We start from the raw sequence: 16,980 nt of genomic DNA on the forward strand, positions 1-16,980 counted from the left end.
AAAATACATGGACTCATAAAACATTTTTCTCGCTGACGTGTTTCCAGGTTCATTGGTCACTGAATCATGTATAAGTATTAGACATGCAAAACTAAAAGTACTACTAGCAATAAAATAATTTCCTTGTGGGTGTAGTTAACTTTTCTCTATTTAACTTTAGGAATCACCCACTGCTTTTATGAGATACAATCACAGTGTTTTTCTTTAAACTGTTTAATGACATTGCTACTTCATAGGTAACTTAATAAATATGCCCTTCTACAGACAAGACAGATTTTTAAAATCTTGGTATAAGGCAGATTTTGTCATATAAAAAGCAATGTAAACTCTTCCTTCTTTAACGATTATTAATTTCAAAGAACCATTTTTTTTTCATAACCATAGCCGTATGAGACCCTGTTTTGTTTTTGTTTTGCTTTTTGCAGGATAAGATGTAGTTTTCAATCACATGGGAAAAATTTCCAAGCGTGGTTAAATAGTGAATACAATTCCCCATTTGATTTTTACGTTTGGTTTTAAGGCAATCACTGAGTAGTAAAATGAGATTGGGCAACTTGATTCGTCAGGTCAGGATGATCACGGCAATATCAAACCTGTACACTTGTTTATATGTATTTTAGTAGGTAAACATAAATACATAACTCTGTAAGAATAATTTTTGGCTTGTGACAATTCTGGCTTTTAAATGTTTCTTTCTCTTTACATTTACTGTACATTTACATTTAAAAAATGTATTAATTTTATATTTTGATAGGTCAGACTTTTACTACATGGTAGCATCAAATATATATTTTTTTTCTATTCATTTTCAAAGTGGAAAAAAGGGGTGATTCAAGCTTCTTATTTTAACCCCTTCATGACATATGTCATACTAGTACGGCACATGTCATGTCCCTCCCTTTGATGGGGGCTCCGGAGCTGAGTCCACATCTCTCTCGGCACATGTCAGCTGTTTTGAACAGCTTACATGTGCCCTTAACAGCTGCGGGTGGAATCATGATCCACCCGCGGCTGTTAACCTTTTAAATGACGCTGTCAATGCTGACAGCGGCATTTAATGTAATCGCGCTGGAAACGCGTCACTAATCCCGCCCATCGGTGATCGCGGGTCACCGATGGATCGGCATGACAACCAGAGGTCTACAACAGACCTCTATGGTTGCCATTGCTGGATTGCTATGAGCGCCGCTCCACGGTGGTCGGTGCTCATAGCAAGTGAGCATTTCTGCTACATACAGGAGATCTGATCATCGCCTGTGTGTAGCAGAGGCGATCGAGTTATTGTAGCTTCTAGTAGTCTCACATGGAGACTTAATGCATGCAAGAAGTAAAAAAAGGTTTTAAAAATATTTAAAAAAAGAAAAAATATAAACGTTCAAATCACCCCCCATTCGCCCCATTCAAAATAAAACATTTATAAAAGAATAAAATATATGTTATTTGGTATTGCCAGTTTCCGAATAGTCTGGTCTATCAAGCTATAGAAAGAGTTAAACCTATCGGTAAACAGAGTAGTGAAAAAAAGTTAAAATGCAGAATTACGTTTTTTTGGTCGCCGCAACATTGCTTTAAAATTCATTAATGGGTGATCAAATGATCGTATCCAAACCAAAATGGTATCATTAAAAACTTCAGCTCAGCACGCAAAAAATAATTCCCCACCCAGCCCCAGATCACGAAAAATGGAGACGTTACAGGTCTCGGAAAATCACGCATTTTTTTTTTTTTAACAAACTTTGGAAATTTTTTTTCGCCATTTAAATAAAAAACAACTTATACATGTTTGGTATCTACAAACTCGTAATGACCTCGATAATCATAATGGCAGGTCAGTTTTAGCATTTGGTGAACATGTTAAAAATAAAAAATAAAAAAAAGTTGTGAAATTCCACTTTTTTTTGCTATTTCACTGCACTTTTTCCCTATTTTTCGAGTACACGACATGATAAAACCAATGGTGTTGTTCAAAATACAACTCGTCCAACCAAAAAAATAAGCCCTCCCATGGCAATATTGATGAAAAAAGAAAAAAGTTATGGCTCTGGGAAGAAGTGCAGCGAAAAAACAGAAACGCAAAATTTAAAAAGGGCTGAGGCTTGAATAGAACAGAATAGAATAGAATGGTAGAGTTTGAAGGGACCTCCTGGGTCACCTGGTCCAACTCCCTGCTCAAAGCAGGATTCACTAAATCATCCCAGGCAGATGTATGTCCAGCTTCTATTTGAAGACTTCCATTGAAGGAGAACTCACCACATCTCGTGGCAGCCTGTTCGACTCATTGATCACCCTAGCTGTCTAATATCTAATCTGTAAATCAACAGCCGCGGAGACACCATCACATGTTTCTCAACGCAAGCAATGACTAGCCAGGTCTTTCCCCGGGAAGGAACAACCACGGGAAGGGCAGTCTCCAATAAAGGAAACCACCTATGCCAAAACATGGTATCCATCCACAGACAGCTGTTTCGGGGTATTGCCCCTCATCAGTGTGGAGTAGGAAACTGGCTAGTAGGAGCAATGCCTAGTGAAAGGCTATGAACATAAGGATGAGTGACCTCATGGAGATCAACATCCAACACTGCGGAGACACCATCACATGTTTCTCAACGCAGTGATCTAGAGCATTGCCCCCATCCCTTTGCTTTTGCATATTTCCCATAAGGGATGGGGGCAATGCTCTAGATCACTGCGTTGAGAAACATGTGATGGTGTCTCCGCAGTGTTGGATGTTGATCTCCATGAGGTCACTCATCCTTATGTTCATAATATCTAATCTGTGTCTCCTCCCATTCAATTTCATCCCATTGCTTCTAGTCTTTGCTTGTGCAAATGAGAATAAAGATGATCCTTCCACAATGTGACAGCCCTTGAGATATTTGTAGACAGCTATTTAGTCTCCTCTCAGTCTTCTCTTTTGCAAGCTAAACATTCCCAAATCCTGTAACCGTTCCTCATAGCATATGGTTTGCAGACCGGTCACCATTCTGGTCGCTCTTCTCTGAACTTGCTCCAGTTTGTTGATGTCTTTCTAAAATGTGGCGCCCAAAACTGGACACAATATTCTAGATGAGATCTGACCAAAGAGGAGTAGAGGGAAATAATGACTTCACGTGATCTAGACTGTATGCTTCTGTTAATACATCCTAGAATTGCATTTGCCTTTTTTGCTGCTGCATCACACTGTTGACTCATATTCAGTTTATGATCTATTAGTATACCCAAGTCTTTTTTACATGTGTCCTATTCCTCCCATTCTGTATATGCTTTTTTCATTTTTTATTCCCCAGATGTAGTACTTAGTACTTGTAGTTAGTTGCTGCCCACTGCTCCAGTTTATTTATATCTTTTTGAATCCTCTCTCTCTTCTCTACTATTAGCTATCCCTCCTAGCTTTGTGTCATCAGCAAACTTAATCAGTTTACCCTCAAATCCTTCATCTAAATCATTGATAAAGATATTGAGCAATACAGGGTCCAGGACAGAGCCCTGTGGTACCCCACTTGAGACATTCTTCCAACTGGATGTGCAGCCATTTTCAACCATTCTTTAGTTCCGATCTCTAAGCCAGTTATGAATCCACCTTGTCCATTCCATACTTAATCATTTTTTTTATTAAGGATGGTGTGAGATACTTTGTCAAATGCTTTGCTGAAGTCAAGATATACTATATCTTCATCATTTCCCTCATCCACCAAGTCAGTAATTCTGTTATAGAAGGAAATTAAATTAGTCTGACATGACTTATTAGTTACAAACCCATGCTGACTCTGTTTAATCACTTCATTCTTATCCAGGTACTGACATACATGTCTAATAATTTGTTCAAAGATCTTTCCTGGTATAGAAGTCAGACTCACCGGCCTATAGTTGCCTGGGTCCACCTTCTTCCCCTTTTTGAACATAGGAACAACATTTGCTCTTCTCTAGTCTTCTGAGACTTCTACTGTTTTCCAAGAATTTTCAAAGATTATGGAGAGTAGTTCAAAAATTTCTCCTGCTATCTCCTTCAGTACTCTGGGATGTAATTCATCAGGACCTGGAAACTTTAATTAATTTATGTTGCCTAAGTATTCCCTCATTATCAGTCTGTTTATAGATAGCCTAGATTCTTTTAATAGGACAGTGAAAATCAGTTGATGTTACATTTCCTTTCTGAAAGAAAACAGACCCAAAATAGGAATTTAAAACTACAGCCTTCTCAACATCTTTTCTTACCATTTCATCACTTTCATCCTGTAAAAATCCTATAGCATCTTTGACTTTTCTTTTACTTTTGACATAGCCCCAAAATCCTCTTTATTGATTTTGACATCTCTTGCAAGCCTTAATTCATTCTCAGCTTTACCTAATCTGATTCGTGCCCTGCAGGTTCTGCAGACAGCATTATAATCTTCTTTAAATATGCCTCCCTCCTTCCATACGATAAACATTTCTTTCTTCCTTTTTAGCATGTGTTTAAGTTCTGTGTTCATCCATCCTGGTTTCCTTAAATGCTTCTTATTCTTCCCTCTTTACGGAATAGTTAATAATTGTGCTTTGAGAATCTAATTTTTCATAATTTCCCATCCTACCTGGACATTTTTGTCCTTAAGGATATCCAGCCATTGGATCCCTCCGATTCTCTTTCTGAGTCCTTTAAAATCTGCCTTTCTGAAATCTAACCTTGAAGTATGAGTCTTCACAGGTCTTCCTCTTCTAGTTATCCAAAATTCTGGTCGCTACCTCCTAGGGTCTCAGCTACTCTTACCTCCTCAACCTTTTCCTTCCTGTTTATAAGGATTAGATCCAAGGTAGCAGATCCCCTTCTTTTCTCCCCTACCTTTTGGAAGATAACGTTGTCAGCAAGAGAGGATAAGAATTTGCTTGACCTGTTAATTTTGCCTGAGAGAGATTCCCAATAAATGTCTGGATAGTTGAAATCATGCATGACCCACTATGTCATATTTTTTGGAGAACTTTGATGCATAAAGAGTTCATCCATATCTTCAGCTTGCACAGGCGGCCTGTAATAAATTCAGAACACATGACACATGCACAAAAACTGAATGGGTCATAAGACCCTGTTCACACCACCCAAGAACTAAGACACAAAAACAGAACACAGTATGACAAACGTGCATAAATACTCTGCTGTAAAACATATGTAACTGTAAGTAGCAAGTGCTAGTAAAAGATGTTAACAAAACCAGGGTATTTTGTTGATACGTTTTTTTGCAAAAAAACGTACGCTAAGCCACTCCGCCGCGTCAAGGCATACCCTTCTCGGAGCAGTCCTATCTAATATATTTAAAAACCTGAACATGTGAATAATACCTTCATGAGCAGGGTTCAGAAATGTGCTGCCCGGTATGGGCTCGCTGGGCAAAATGGCTTTTTATGCATGTCCCAAAGGAGAGAGGCGGGGATCTCCCAAAGCTTGCATAAGCAAGAAATCAATGGATTCAGAACACGACACATGCACAAAAACTGAACGGGTCATAAGACCCTGTTCACACCACCCAAGAACTAAGACACAAAAACAGAACACAGTATGACAAACGTGCATAAATACTCTGCTGTAAAACATATGTAGCAGTAAGTAGCAAGTGCTAGTAAAAGATGTTAACAAAACCAGGGTATTTTGTTGATACGTTTTTTTGCAAAAAAACATACGCTAAGCCACTCCGCCGCGTCAAGGCATACCCTTCTCGGAGCAGTCCTATCTAATATATTTAAAAACCTGAACATGTGAATAATACCTTCATGAGCAGGGTTCAGAAAGGTGCTGCCCGGTATGGGCTCGCTGGGCAAAATGGCTTTTTATGCATGTCCCAAAGGAGAGAGGCGGGGATCTCCCAAAGCTTGCATAAGCAAGAAATCAATGGATTCAGAACACATGACACATGCACAAAAACTGAACGGGTCATAAGACCCTGTTCACACCACCCAAGAACTAAGACACAAAAACAGAACACAGTATGACAAACGTGCATAAATACTCTGCTGTAAAACATATGTAACTGTAAGTAGCAAGTGCTAGTAAAAGATGTTAACAAAACCAGGGTATTTTGTTGATACGTTTTTTTGCAAAAAAACGTACGCTAAGCCACTCCGCCGCGTCAAGGCATACCCTTCTCGGAGCAGTTCTATCTAATATATTTAAAAACCTGAACATGTGAATAATACCTTCATGAGCAGGGTTCAGAAAGGTGCTGCCCGGTATGGGCTCGCTGGGCAAAATGGCTTTTTATGCATGTCCCAAAGGAGAGAGGCGGGGATCTCCCAAAGCTTGCATAAGCAAGAAATCAATGGATTCAGAACACATGACACATGCACAAAAACTGAACGGGTCATAAGACCCTGTTCACACCACCCAAGAACTAAGACACAAAAACAGAACACAGTATGACAAACGTGCATAAATACTCTGCTGTAAAACATATGTAACTGTAAGTAGCAAGTGCTAGTAAAAGATGTTAACAAAACCAGGGTATTTTGTTGATACGTTTTTTTGCAAAAAAAGTACGCTAAGCCACTCCGCCGCGTCAAGGCATACCCTTCTCGGAGCAGTCCTATCTAATATATTTAAAAACCTGAACATGTGAATAATACCTTCATGAGCAGGGTTCAGAAAGGTGCTGCCCGGTATGGGCTCGCTGGGCAAAATGGCTTTTTATGCATGTCCCAAAGGAGAGAGGCGGGGATCTCCCAAAGCTTGCATAAGCAAGAAATCAATGGATTCAGAACACATGACACATGCACAAAAACTGAACGGGTCATAAGACCCTGTTCACACCACCCAAGAACTAAGACACAAAAACAGAACACAGTATGACAAACGTGCATAAATACTCTGCTGTAAAACATATGTAGCTGTAAGTAGCAAGTGCTAGTAAAAGATGTTAACAAAACCAGGGTATTTTGTTGATACGTTTTTTTGCAAAAAAACATACGCTAAGCCACTCCGCCGCGTCAAGGCATACCCTTCTCGGAGCAGTCCTATCTAATATATTTAAAAACCTGAACATGTGAATAATACCTTCGTGAGCAGGGTTCAGAAAGGTGCTGCCCGGTATGGGCTCGCTGGGCAAAATGGCTTTTTATGCATGTCCCAAAGGAGAGAGGCGGGGATCTCCCAAAGCTTGCATAAGCAAGAAATCAATGGATTCAGAACACATGACACATGCACAAAAACTGAACGGGTCATAAGACCCTGTTCACACCACCCAAGAACTAAGACACAAAAACAGAACACAGTATGACAAACGTGCATAAATACTCTGCTGTAAAACATATGTAGCTGTAAGTAGCAAGTGCTAGTAAAAGATGTTAACAAAACCAGGGTATTTTGTTGATACGTTTTTTTGCAAAAAAACATACGCTAAGCCACTCCGCCGCGTCAAGGCATACCCTTCTCGGAGCAGTCCTATCTAATATATTTAAAAACCTGAACATGTGAATAATACCTTCATGAGCAGGGTTCAGAAAGGTGCTGCCCGGTATGGGCTCGCTGGGCAAAATGGCTTTTTATGCATGTCCCAAAGGAGAGAGGCGGGGATCTCCCAAAGCTTGCATAAGCAAGAAATCAATGGATTCAGAACACATGACACATGCACAAAAACTGAACGGGTCATAAGACCCTGTTCACACCACCCAAGAACTAAGACACAAAAACAGAACACAGTATGACAAACGTGCATAAATACTCTGCTGTAAAACATATGTAACTGTAAGTAGCAAGTGCTAGTAAAAGATGTTAACAAAACCAGGGTATTTTGTTGATACGTTTTTTTGCAAAAAAACGTACGCTAAGCCACTCCGCCGCGTCAAGGCATACCCTTCTCGGAGCAGTCCTATCTAATATATTTAAAAACCTGAACATGTGAATAATACCTTCATGAGCAGGGTTCAGAAAGGTGCTGCCCGGTATGGGCTCGCTGGGCAAAATGGCTTTTTATGCATGTCCCAAAGGAGAGAGGCGGGGATCTCCCAAAGCTTGCATAAGCAAGAAATCAATGGATTCAGAACACATGACACATGCACAAAAACTGAACGGGTCATAAGACCCTGTTCACACCACCCAAGAACTAAGACACAAAAACAGAACACAGTATGACAAACGTGCATAAATACTCTGCTGTAAAACATATGTAACTGTAAGTAGCAAGTGCTAGTAAAAGATGTTAACAAAACCAGGGTATTTTGTTGATACGTTTTTTTGCAAAAAAATGTACGCTAAGCCACTCCGCCGCGTCAAGGCATACCCTTCTCGGAGCAGTCCTATCTAATATATTTAAAAACCTGAACATGTGAATAATACCTTCATGAGCAGGGTTCAGAAAGGTGCTGCCCGGTATGGGCTCGCTGGGCAAAATGGCTTTTTATGCATGTCCCAAAGGAGAGAGGCGGGGATCTCCCAAAGCTTGCATAAGCAAGAAATCAATGGATTCAGAACACATGACACATGCACAAAAACTGAACGGGTCATAAGACCCTGTTCACACCACCCAAGAACTAAGACACAAAAACAGAACACAGTATGACAAACGTGCATAAATACTCTGCTGTAAAACATATGTAACTGTAAGTAGCAAGTGCTAGTAAAAGATGTTAACAAAACCAGGGTATTTTGTTGATACGTTTTTTTGCAAAAAAAATGTACGCTAAGCCACTCCGCCGCGTCAAGGCATACCCTTCTCGGAGCAGTCCTATCTAATATATTTAAAAACCTGAACATGTGAATAATACCTTCATGAACAGGGTTCAGAAAGGTGCTGCCCGGTATGGGCTCGCTGGGCAAAATGGCTCCCATTATTATGATTTTTGTACTCCCAGACAGTTTGCCCATGAAGTGAATGCAAGACCTGCCCCAAATGTGCACGAATCCCAATCCCCCTTGGAATAAGCGTGGAGGAGGGCCTCATTAAAACATTTTTCCCATTAAAAAGGAGTGGGTCTCCTATACTTGTAATGAATGCCCATACACTTTAGTATGGGCTGACAAACCTTTCCCCCCCTGGGGGTACACATCAACATAGTGTGTAAACTTTTTTTTACAGGCATCAAAATCACCCTTGAAAACAATAACGTGGTTTCCTACACAGTTGCTGCTGGGAAGGTACAGGTTTTTAGCATAAATATGGTGGACGAGTCATTGGATGAAGTGATCAGGAATGGGAACTTACATGATTAATAACAGTGGGGCTATGGGAGGTATTAGATCCAGGATCCAGCCTACAATGATTAGTCGTTTACCCATCACCAATTACCATAATGCGTTTGATGCCCATCAGAAGATACTGTAGGTGTAACAGATGCGCATGTGAAGCTCGGCATGAAAGATGTCAGTGAGAAATAGGTTGCCAAAGACGCACATGTCCGTATAAAGGGTAAAGTACAAGATCCTCGTGAGATACTTAATTCTAGAAAGCAGCAGATGAGTGTTGGAGGAAAACCAAACAAACTGATGGATGCTCGTGAAAAACTAAGTTTAAAAAGTTTAAACTATCAACATACCTGTGGCACAAGGTTCTTCATCTTCACCAATACATATTATATTACCAAGAATATCCAAATTTCACAGCCGAAAACTGTTCTGGTGTAAGGAACACTGATAAAGGAATGCCAATGAACTTACTTAACCATGACCCTGGGAAACAACAGATTTACTCTTTACAAGCTATGAACGATGATGGTACTGATGATGACTTAGAACTTTCCCACATTTCCACCAAGAAGATGAAGATCACAGCTGCCAACAATGTTCAACAAAGGCCGTGAATGTCTGGAAATTCATTTTCTCTTGGTCAAACTACCTTTTACTAAAGTGATTCAGAATGAGGCATACACAGCTCCCATGTCTAGTCAGCACAAGACTTCGACACCTTTATTGCACACAAAGGCTGTAACCAAGATGTCACGGACACTTGTCACAAAGGAGGCCAGTTCATCAGTAGGGCCCACTCCAAAAGAGTCTGTCTTTAATCCTTTAGAAGGTGAAAAAATGACCATTAATAATTAGCATCCAAGTGTCACAGAAGAATATATCGTAGAGGTTTTCTGTGCCTGTGGTGCCTTGAAGCACACCTGCTTGTTGAGTTCTGGAGTTGCCGAGGTTGTATTTGTAAGAAAGTTAGATGCAGTTGCTGTCTACAGAAAATACAACAACAGATACCTAGATGGACAACCAATGATCTTCAATCTTCCTTTGAATGGTAGTGTGATAACATCAGACCAGCCCATACTTCTAAGATTAAGTGGCACCCTATCAAAGAAGGAAGGTGAATCTACAAGAAACACAACCTCCTCCTCCTCCAGTGTTGCTTATAATCCTCCACCTGAAGTTGATCCTGATACTATCTTAAAAGCACTCTTTAAATCCTCAGGGTCATCAGCAAGTCATCCAACCACCTGCATTTAAGATTAAGTTTTTATGGCACCGACACAACTTAGAGACTGTAAAAAGAGATTGACAATTCCCATATGGGCCCAGAGACTCCTTAAAAAAACCCTCCATTTTTCTTCTAGGTTTTTGTTTAGTGCTGATGATCACCAGCAGGTAGTTGATGTTTGAAGGAGTCTGGTATCAGACATTGGACAATTTTTCTTGTTCCCAGCTTTATAGTACAGTTCACCTACGTTGTGGGGCAGTTGCATTATTGCCTCAAGGATTTCCGTTTTCCCCTTGCTCTAGTATTGTGATACAGCACGATTATGGTTCTACTATTCTGTCAAGGGAGGCTAAATAAATGTTGAATAACTTTTATAAATTTCTTCAACAATGTGTTTTTACTTAAAAGATAATCTTCGTTTCTTTGTAGTTTTAATATCTGTATTCCTACAAATGTATCTCAAGACCTTCATATTCCAGTAAATTGGGGGGGGGGGGGGTTACTAAGTGTCCACCAACTGTGTTCTAGACAAATAAATGTTTTATGCCAATTTAAAGTTTCACACTCTAAAAATGTCATCCAGAACTGTTCAATCGTAGGCAATACTAATTGCCCTGCAGCTGAAGCATGTTGTGAGACATGTGATCTGAAGACACACAAATGCTGAAGTTAAATAGGTCACGCTAATAGTGATATAAATACCGAGATGTGCACAGAGAAATTGTGGGAGGACACACATTGTGGTTTTCTACCAACTTCATCTGCATTTAAAATTTTTTATTTAATGCTGGTAATTAAAACAAAATTACTCTATTGTTGGCAGGGCGCAGTGTCATACCATGACTATCTATTTGCTCTTCCTGTACAACCCTATAATCTTTTTAAAGTTGATATTTATTTGGACCCCTCATTGGGAGGGGGGAGACACAAGAAACGATAGGTGAACTCTACTGAGACCACAAATACCCATTGCAAACAATAACGTGGCTGTTGCATAACGGAACACGTTCACCCTCGTGATCTAGTGGTGGTGTCTGAAGAGATGTGGAGGATGTGTGGTATGATATTCCTCAAAGTGGCTATTTCTATGGGGCACCAGATATATAGATATATAGTGTGTTTTCATATAAATGCTGTGAACTTTTATGTGGACTGGGCATTTTAAATTCATTGTGAGACCTGCTGACAGACAGCACAAAAAGGGTTCAGCTTCTCCTCCCAGGCTTCATCAGATGACCCAGCTCTGTTTTAATATTCAGAACGTTTCAGGCCTCCACATATTTGTTTTTGTTGTGTCTTATCCTACTTATTCACATCATTTTTCTGGCACCAAAAAAAAACAAACAAAAAGCCAAAATATTTGAAAGTGGACGCCTCATCTATCTGTGGGCTAAAAATTGGGGCATTTGAGGCCTCCATTCAAAATGTTTTTCCTGTGTCTTGCCCTAGTTAATGACAACAATTTGCTGAAAAAAAAATTGTTACCTAAAGGCCAGATATTTTAAACTCTGATTTTCCTGCACATAGATCACATATAAGATCTCACAAAATTCAGCCATTTGTAGTGAACGTGGAAAATATTGTAGTCCATTTAATATGTGCAAGGCGTGTGGCAAGGACGGGGAAGTGGATGTAATGGTGATCGTGTATGCAGAAGCCGAAGCCGTGGGCAAGCTGAAATTGGACAACAAACACCCACATCTTCTCGCTCAACCTTCCTGTCCCAATTACTAGGGCACCGCAGCAGCACACCACCAGTATTGAACCCAGAGCAGTGTCTAAAGGTTGTTGTTTGGATAGCAGATAATGCTTCCATTCAGTTTGCCACCACCACCATCAGCACTCTGTCTTCCGCACGGTCAAGACTGAGTAGCCATAAGCCTGGAATGCATATTTCTCACCCTGATCCTCCTTCCTCCCATCATGCCCTGTGCCCGGAGACAACTGATACCACACTTGGATACTCCGAAGAGCTGTTCACGTTTCCATTTATAGCCAAGTCCATTTGAAGCAGGACAAGATGAGATTGCAAGTAGCGATGCCCAAATATTTGAGCAGCCACGGTCACACAAAGGTGAGGGTGGGAACATGTCACAAGAGGTGGATGATGATGAGGCACAACTGCCAAAAAGTCAGGTGGAGGACCAGGGTGTGGAAGTGGAAGACGAGGTAGTAGATGATATAGTAACTGACCCAACCTGGCAGGAGGACATGCAGAGCAAGGACAGCAGCACACAGGGGGAGGGAGGCATAGCACCCCAACAGGCAAGAAGAAGTCTGGTGGCCGCAGACAGAAGTCGGGCAACCGTTCCTCATAACACCAGCACGACGGAAGGTGGCAGTCCAACTGTTAGGTCTTCACAAATCTGGTTGTTTTTAAAGAATCTGCCGATAACCCCATACAGGCCATGTGCACCACCTGCCATGCCCGCATCAGCAGGGGTAGCAAAACTACCAGGCTGACCACCACCAGCATGATCAGGCACATGGCAGCAAAGCACCCGACTTTGTGGGCCAAACCCCATGCTCCAGGAACAGTGTCTGCAGGTGACACCACTGCTTCTTCCAGTGTTGTGCTTGCAAGCCAATCCTCTGTCCATGGTGCATGCGAAGATGCCTTCTGCTCTGCAGCTGTCATTGCCCACACTCAGCTAGCACCATTATCAAGCACATCCACGTCCTTGTCCCAGCGCAGCCTTCAGTCATTGAAGCGCAATCGTAAATACGCAGCCAATGCCCCACAGGCCACAGTACTAAATTCACACATTTCTGGTCTGCTTGCGCTCAAAATGTTGCCTTTTAGGCTCATGGAGATGGAAGCTTTCCGCAACCTGATGGCGGCGGCTGTGCCAAGGTATTCGGTCCCCAGCCGCCACTCTTTCTCCCGGTGAGCCGGCATTACACAAGCACGTGGCCCACATTATTACCCATGCCCTAATCAATGCTGTTACTGGGAAAGTCCATCTAACCACGGACACGTGGACAAGTGCTTGTGGGCAGGGAAGGAACATCTCACTGACAGCACACTGTGTTAACATAATGGAATCCGGGACCCAGTCGGACCTTGGGAGACCATATCACAGATATATGGAGGAGACAGGTTGCGGATGGCTTTGTATGTCATAGTTAGGGTTTTGAACAGTAGCCTCTGGGCAATAGGAAGCCAGTGAAGTGCTTGGCAGAGAGGAGAGGCTGTGGAGTAAAGGTACTTGTGCTGGAACACGTCCTCCCAACGCCGAGGATTGCAGGCCCTACATCAATCTGGTTTGTCCCCAAAGTCTACAGCTCCTGCACCTCATCCTCCTCCTCCTCTTCAGCCACCATCTCCGAAATGACTACATCAGTCACAAGCTGGAAGCATTGCAGCACTGCCTCAGGCTGTGCTGAAGCTAACATGCATAGGTGACAAACCACACAATGCTGAAGAGTTGTGGACAGGTCTGAAAGAGCAGGCAGATCGGGCCGACACCGCTGAATCTACAGCCAGGCAAGGTCATTTTGACAATGGCTGGAACCTGGTGGCGGCTCTGAGGCGAGGCGAGCTCACACACGTAACATGCCTGACCCATATGCTTAACCTTGTTGTTCAACGGTTTCTCAAAAGCTACCTGGAGCTGCTGGATCAGCTTGTGAAAGTACACCACCTGTGTTCCCATTTTAGTAAATAAGCTACAGCTTCAGCCGCCCTTGCCGTGCTTCAGCAGTGTTTAAGCAAAAGAAAACCGGACAATATAAAAACATGTAAAGTAAGAAAATTTTTAAAAAAATCAAATATATGAGTAAAAGGACATGTGACATAATAGGAGATAAAAAATCTTTATTATCCTAGGTAGTAAAAATAACACCAAATATGTTAAAAACACACCACAGCCAAATATTTGAGATATACACTATTAATTTAAAAGAGGCCCAATAGAATCCAATCCACCATATAAGTCCCAATGAGTACATGCACAGACTGACAAAAATAAATAAAATGAAAAATAAAAAAATATATATATCTATGGACAGTAGAGTTGCATACTTCAAGGAAATATCAAAATAGGTGACCCATTATAGTAAAATATATAAATAAAGTGCCAAGTGCCTACTCTAAAAAGGAGCAGTGTGACATATCATATAATATTATAGCAAAGTCACAAAAATTAGAGTGACAGAAAACCACAACACAGTGTCCAATAAAAATAGATATAAAATTATATAATATATGTATCGAAGAATCTTTGTAAATGTGCAAAGTGCAAGAAGCTGACCAAAAATATAAAAGTGAAAACATAGAGCAACTACATCTAGTGATCATTGTCACAATAAAGTGTTAAGTGCAAGGGGTTCCTCACTTATATAAGCAGTTCACAAATAGATAGCGTCCAGTATTTACTGATCTCTAGTCCTGAGTGCAAAATGCAGGGCATAAGTAAGAGGTACAGCCACTTGCAAATGGTAGCTAACAGGACCAAAACAATTACCTACAAAGCAGCGCCGTGACAAGTAACAAGGGACATGAAGGGACAGTAAATACCTTATAGTAGGGCCAGTATAGGTGTGCGGTGGTGTGTAAACGTGCCCCGATGCGCGTTTCAGATTTTCTCCTTCATCAGGGTGTGTAGCCTACTTGAAAACGGAAGTTTATATATCTGTGGGGCCATAAATTGGTGGAGTGGGAGCGCTGTTGACGCATGCGCGCTCTCAGCCCCAGCGTCATATGACCAATGATGTCGGGTCACATTATCACGACCCGGCGTCAAGGAAACATGGAGACACAGGAAGCGAGACACTACGCGGGGCACCAAACTGCGCATGCGTTCGGCTTCCATCCTCACCGATGAGAGAAGATAAAGGCCAAGAGCAAAAAACTGAGATGGTCAAGTAGCTACTTGGAGCTGCTGGTTCAGCTTGTGAAAGTACGCCACCTGTGTGCCCATTTTAGAAAATCAGCTACAGCTTCAGCCGCCCTTGCCGTGCTTCAGCAGGGTTTGCAGTTTCAGTCTCACTGACTGGTGTGTAATGTCCCCACACATTGGAACTCTACACTGAGGATGTTGGAAAGGATTTGTGAGCAGAGGAGGGCAGTTGTTGTTGTTTAGACTCCACACATAAGAGCTCAAAAGTGGACATGGATGTCAGACATATGTACCATCCTCCGAAACTCCAAGATGGTGAACGGCGATGATGCCATAATTAGTGTCACCATCCCGTTTCTCTGTGTTCTATTAATAATAATAATAATAATTATTGGTATTTATATAGTGCCAACATATTCTGCAGCGCTTAACAGTTTAAGGCTGGTTTCACATTTGCGCTTTTGCGCGCAGCGCATCGTGCGCACCAGTGCGCATGCGCACTGCGCACCTATATTTAACATGATGTGCGCATGGTCTTGCGCATACTTGCGCTTTCGTGCGCATGCGTTTTTTTGTCTTTCGCGCCAGGCGCGTCAGACGCAACATGTTGCATTTTTGGTTCCGCCCTGTCTCGTTAAAACAACGCATGCGCACGGAATGCGCACGGAATGCGCAAAAACACCACATTGGAGCCTATGGGAGCGCAATACTTGCGCATGGTATTGCGCACGCTTGCGTTTTTATGCGCATGCGTTTTTACAATAAACATGACTGAAATGTGGTCTAGACAGTAAAAAAAAAAATTAAACCAAGGTGATAAAATGGTGTGGGCACTGGGATTCCACAATACTTTAAGGATTGCTCACGAGTGGACACACAGCACAAGCTGCACCAATGTAAGTATGAAAAACCTAATGTCTGGCTGAAATTTCAATACATTTCTATGTACTTATGTCTCTTTTTTTTTTTATTGCAGCATGTCTTCATCTGGTGAGGAATATGTCCCCGGGACAGGGCAAGAGGCAGAAGAAGTGAGTACTATGCTTCCGTATGGATTGGAAAAAATAAACACATGTGATTAATTTTTTTGGTTTAATTTTCAGACCTCATCCTCCATCACGCCACCACCACCGGAGGAATGGCAGGAGCAGCAAGGCCAAGTGCGGGCGGGAAGACGTGATGTAAGTACAGACGGACTGTTATTTTTTTTTTTACTTATTTTCTAGTCTGGTTTTTTTTTTAAATTTTCATGGTTGTTTTTTTCGATGTTTGTTGCTTTTTTTGCATTTATTTTCATTTAAAACAAATAATTTTTTCATGGCTTGTTTATCTAAAGCTCAAAGTGTGTATGTGTGTGTGTGTGTATGTATGTTTGTTTGTTTGGGTATATGGGAACGGGACTATGGGATGGCGGATATGTATGATGGTATATGGTCACGGGACTATGGGATGGAGGATATATATGATGGGTATATGGGCATGGGATGGAGGATATGTATGATGGTATATGGGCACGGGACTATGGGATGGAGGATATATATGATGGGTATATGGGCATGGGATGGAGGATATGTATGATGGTATATGGGCACGGGACTATGGGATGGAGGATATGTATGACGGGTATATGGGCACAGGACTATGGGATGGCGAATATGTATGATGGGTATATGGGCACAGGACTATGGGATGGCGAATATGTATGATGGGTATATGGGCACAGGACTATGGGATGGCGAATATGTATGATGGAATATGGGCACGGGACT

General features: G+C 41.6%; 1 long non-coding RNA gene and 1 pseudogene across 1 annotated transcript in view; both read left to right on the top strand.

Annotated features, from left to right (window-relative positions):
- Positions 1 to 9,185: 9,185 nt before the first annotated feature.
- On the top strand, positions 9,186 to 10,451 carry LOC141100487 (polymerase delta-interacting protein 3 pseudogene; annotated as a pseudogene).
- A 5,261-nt stretch (positions 10,452 to 15,712) lies between these two features.
- Positions 15,713 to 16,980, top strand: part of LOC141049541 (uncharacterized) — a 1,643-nt gene continuing 375 nt past the window's right edge. The window contains exons 1-2 of the long non-coding RNA XR_012220386.1: positions 15,713 to 16,107; positions 16,188 to 16,392. This is a non-coding gene — a long non-coding RNA (uncharacterized lncRNA). The remainder of the gene's footprint in view (positions 16,108 to 16,187; positions 16,393 to 16,980) is intronic.

Source organism: Dendrobates tinctorius, unplaced genomic scaffold, assembly GCF_039654945.1.
Source record: "Dendrobates tinctorius isolate UK_male_01 unplaced genomic scaffold, ASM3965494v1 ptg000011l, whole genome shotgun sequence".
Classification (NCBI taxonomy): domain Eukaryota; kingdom Metazoa; phylum Chordata; class Amphibia; order Anura; family Dendrobatidae; genus Dendrobates; species Dendrobates tinctorius.